Genomic DNA, 5,000 nt, shown 5'->3' with positions numbered 1-5,000 from the left:
TGGATTCCAGGCAGGCAGTTGCTAGCTGATGCATGGATTTCCCAGCCGGAATGGAGCAATTAATTAGGTAAGTGACTTATGGCAGCCCAGAACCTCTTAAAAGGAGGTTTTCTATAAGCTCTTCAGATGAAGATATTGTAGGAAACATGTTTTTTAAGGTTCTGTTCATGAGGAACTCAGCTGGGATTGCCAGAGGAGCCTTTTAAAATTCCCCCCCCAAAAAAGAGTTTAAAGCAAGGATGAAATCTAAAAATTTTCCCTACCGGTTCTATGGGTGTGGCTTAATTGGTGGGCATGGCTTGTTGATCATATGACTGGGTGGGCGTGGCCAATAACAATAAATAATAAAAATAATAAACAAAGTATACCAAACAATAAGAGGTACCAAAAACCAACGTTCACACTTTACACACACAACACAACACAACTGACTCACACACAATGTAAAAGCAGCTGCATTTCACCCAAAATGGCCCCTGCAACAAGCAGGAACCTCATACAGCCACAAAAAGCTCAAAAACCAACTTTCACACTTTTCACACACAACACAACACAACTGATTCACACACACAAAATACCATATACAGCTTTGTGAGATTTTGTGTGTTTGTGTAGTTAGAGTGAAACACTACAGAAACACACTAAATCTCAGAAAGCTGCACAAATATTTTATTTTATTATTTTATTTTATTTGTATTTTTTAGATCAGGGGTCTCCAACCTTAGTAACTTTAAGGTTTATGGGCTTCAATTCCCAGAATTCTTCAGCCAGCAAAGCAGTTGCTGACTGAGCAGATGGATTCCAGGCAGGCAGTTGCTAGCTGATGCATGGATTTCCCAGCCGGAATGGAGCAATTAATTAGGTAAGTGACTTATGGCAGCCCAGAACCTCTTAAAAGGAGGTTTTCTATAAGCTCTTCAGATGAAGATATTGTAGGAAACATGTTTTTTAAGGTTCTGTTCATGAGGAACTCAGCTGGGATTGCCAGAGGAGCCTTTTAAAATTCCCCCCCCAAAAAAGAGTTTAAAGCAAGGATGAAATCTAAAAATTTTCCCTACCGGTTCTGTGGGTGTGGCTTAATTGGTGGGCGTGGCTTGGTGGTCAGATGGGTTGGTGGGTGTGGCCAATAACAATAAATAATAAAAATAATAAACAAAGTATAAAAAACAATAAGAGGTACCAAAAACCAACTTTCACACTTTACACACACACAACACAATACAACTGACTCACACACAATGTAAAAATAGCTGCACTTCACACTTCACATAGCCACAAAAAGCTCAAAAACCAACTTTCACACTTTACACACACACAACACAACACAACACAACTGACTCACACACAATGTAAAAGCAGCTGCACTTCACACTTCACATAGCCACAAAAAGCTCAAAAACCAACTTTCACACTTTACACACACACAATACAACACAACACAACTGACTCACACACAATATAAAAGCAGCTGCACTTCACACTTCACACAGCCACAAAAAGCTCAAAAACCAACTTTCACACTTTACACACACACAACTAACACACACACACACACACAATATGCCACATACAGCTTTCTGAGATTTTGTGTGTTTGTGTAGTTAGAGTGAAACACTACAGAAACACACCAAATCTCAGAAAGCTGCACGAATATTTTATTTTATTTTATTTTATTGTGGACTTCAAATCCCAGAGTTCCTCAGCCAGCGGATCCAGCCAGTTGATCACCGAGGAAATAGATTAGCTGAAACTGACACTGCTTTCGGGCTGTGGCCATGCGTTCATCAGTTATCAGGTAAGTGCCTTAGAATCTCTACTTTTACTTGTAGAAAACATGTTTTCTACAAATAAGAGTACAAGTAAAGTTCTGCTATTTTTTACTTTTAAAGGCCTGTTTCTGCTGAAGCAAAACCGCCTTTTAAAAGTAAAAAAAAAACAACCCTCTGCAGATGGTGTGGCTCAGCAGAGGCGGGGGGGTGGGGCCAGGAATTTTTGCTACCGGTCCTCCGAACCAGCAGCCGCCATCTCTACCAGATCGCGCGATCCTGTCCGATCTGGGAGCATTTCACCCCTGGTTTAAAGGGTTCTGCTGATCTCAGCTGATTCGTGGGATCCTTAAAGGCTTTTTTTTTTTTTAACTTTTAAAGGCATGTTTTTGGCTGAAGAAAAACTGCTTTTAAAAGTAAAAAAAAACACCTCTGCTGATGGTCTAGCTCAGCGGAGGCAGGGGGCGGGGCCAGGGATTTTTGCTACTGGTCTTCCAAACCACCAGCCGCCATCGCTACTGGATTGGGCAAGCCGGTCCGAACCGGGAGCATTTCACCCCTGGTAATCATCCTCTGACCTGTCTGAATTTCTATATAAAAAAGGGCAGTGCACCAAACCAAGGTTTTAATTTCTCTCTCACCACAGGGGCAGAGTTGCAGTTGCAGCTCTTTAGGTATGTGGCAGGACTTTCAATTTACAGCATTATAGCAGTCAACTGAAAAAGCTGAAGATGTGCTGAACAAAAAATAGCTGGCAGCAGTTTGATTTGATTTCATAATAAGGTAGGTCTCAATTAATGAGGTTAATGAATCCCACAAAATGGTTGCATTATACAGATCTGCAATATTTGAAATGATATTTCTATGGAAAATAGAATAATTGGTTCCAACTCAATAGAAATAGGCAATTAAAAATTTTAAACACAAAATTTTGCAGGTTTTTTAATGAATCACCCTGTAACAGAAAAAGGATATATCCAAACAGAAAAACACATATCCAAAGCATATATGCTATCTCCTGTACTCTGCTGCTGTTCTTCAAAATCAGCCTCTTCTTTTTTTAGCTTTGCTTAAATGGAAACTTCGTCTCCATTTTTCACATAAAACAATTAACATCTAAAATCCTGATTGTCTATGTGCTAGTGTCAACTGTGTATGTGCTAGCCTTGCACTCCCTGAACAATGGTTTGCCTAAATTGGGATCAGTTTGTAAACAACACTAGATCAACTATTGCACTATTAGAACTCACACTGTTCATGCTCTACCTGTATTAGTAATAATAATAAAAACTCTTTTGAAAGCATTCTAGATTTCATTCAACTCCACCGCTAGATTTTCTTGTGAATGATAGTCTGCTTTAAAAGAACTCTGCACTTTTAATGTGAGACTCAAGACATTTATCCCAGAAGAATTGATACAAAATAAGTTTATACAAGTTTAATATTTTTTCTTTTTGTCACATTTAAAAGTTAACGAACATGATTACTATTGATGTTTGTTTTGCTGTTATTATTTTGTCTTAGTATGCCTTTATTTTTGAGAATAACGTTGCTTGAGGAAATAGGAAATATGGGTCCTGACTGAAAACAAATTGCATAATCTTATTTTAAAGGCACTCAAGTTTTCCAATCAGATAACAAAAATTCATGTGAAAAGAGATGTCCTATAATATCCCAAAATAATAGAAGTGACAGAGAATTTGGTTTGCCCTACTTTTTAAGAGAACCAATCAAATTACCCTCTCAAAGCAATATAGTATAAGGAATGAAACAGTTAAATGGGAGTGCATACTCCTTTAAGTATTGGAGTTCTTTGCTTTAATAATCTGAATATCATTAAGTTTAAAAATCTATATTTTAAGAGAAACCAAAGAAAAGAAATCAATGCAAATTTATGCAGGCTTTAATTTTGTTTGTTTAAACTGCATTTTGATAAATCAGATTTGTAACAAAAAAGACATAAAATGCAGTTTAATAAATAACTTAAACTATGGGAATAATGAATACTGCTAGATATGCTATTTGCTATGAATCTGTTACATTTTTTTTCAGGTAGCAATTGTTTATTCAAGAAGCATGGCAACTAATACTCAATTGTCCCATTTCAAGGGAGGGAACTAATCTTATGTTTCAGAAAAAAAATGGCTTGTCCTTGAAGACTGTGCAAAGAATAGAATACAACTAGAATACAACTCAACTCTAGAATACAACTCAACTCTAGAATACAATACAATTTTAGAATACAATACAACTCTAGAATACAATTCAAGATTAGAAAAGGACTAGAAATAGGAATAGCAACCAAGTTTTACAATGTGTACAACAGATCCATATGAATATTTGCTGGATGTTCAGAATTAAACACACACTCATACTAACAGTAAGACACTCACACATATAAACAGCGGGAGTGCAAAAAAAAAGGGGGGGAGGGTTTAAAATGCAAAGCCCAAACCAGTGCTCCCACTGATTTGAAAGAACCTCAGAAGGCATTCATATGAGTATTGAAATTCTGCAGGTTGCAATAATTTAAAAGACATTTCTTTAAATAATATCTGCTTTCACTGTATTTTTGTACAGTGATGACATGATTACCTGAAGCTATTTCCTGTTTTAGACTTCCTGTAAAAGAACCTGTGAAAACATCATATGCATGATTGCATCCCTGTGTGATACAATGGAAAGTTATCTTTTCAGGTAATTCAGCTCCTTTGGATGTTCAGTGGTTTGTGCTCACTGATGTACAAGAATGAGAGAGTCAAAGTTTACAAAGAAGAGGGGGGGGGGAGATATACATCAGTTCTGGCACACAGCCCAGTAACATTCATCAATATGTTCCTTTGGAGCCTGCTCTAGCCTCTTGGGAATTGAACTCCCCTTTCATTCTGATAAGCAAGCAAGTGTTCTCTGATGTAAAAATCAATACTGTCCCATAGGAGAATTAGCTTTGTCTGGAAACTGGGAAATGAGCATGCTAATATACACTCTGATGTAACTTTTAAAAAGTGGTACAGGTAATTGTCACATATAAACCTAAAAACTGAGATTTTTCTTTAATATCCAAGCTTTAGGGAAGAGATATAATGATGGATGATACCTTTTGGTTGGTTTTCATATTGTGTTCTAGCCAAGCCTCTTAAATTTGCAATTTGTCTTTTATTATATCAACTATTGCTCCTAGATAAGTTTACTAATAATTCAGCTATGACTGCAGTACTGGATGCCACATTGTAA

At 37.0% G+C, this 5,000-nt stretch overlaps 1 long non-coding RNA gene across 1 annotated transcript; it reads left to right on the top strand.

Annotated features, from left to right (window-relative positions):
- Positions 1–780: 780 nt before the first annotated feature.
- Positions 781–4,462, top strand: LOC131198629 (uncharacterized). Its single transcript, XR_009155125.1, has 4 exons — positions 781–862; positions 1,694–1,795; positions 2,413–2,549; positions 4,384–4,462. It is a non-coding gene; the product is annotated as an uncharacterized LOC131198629 (long non-coding RNA).
- Positions 4,463–5,000: the final 538 nt, after the last annotated feature.

Source organism: Ahaetulla prasina, chromosome 4, assembly GCF_028640845.1.
Source record: "Ahaetulla prasina isolate Xishuangbanna chromosome 4, ASM2864084v1, whole genome shotgun sequence".
NCBI lineage: Eukaryota > Metazoa > Chordata > Lepidosauria > Squamata > Colubridae > Ahaetulla > Ahaetulla prasina.
Note: the sequence above shows the minus strand (reverse complement) of the source record. Positions and strands in the feature narration are given on the sequence as shown.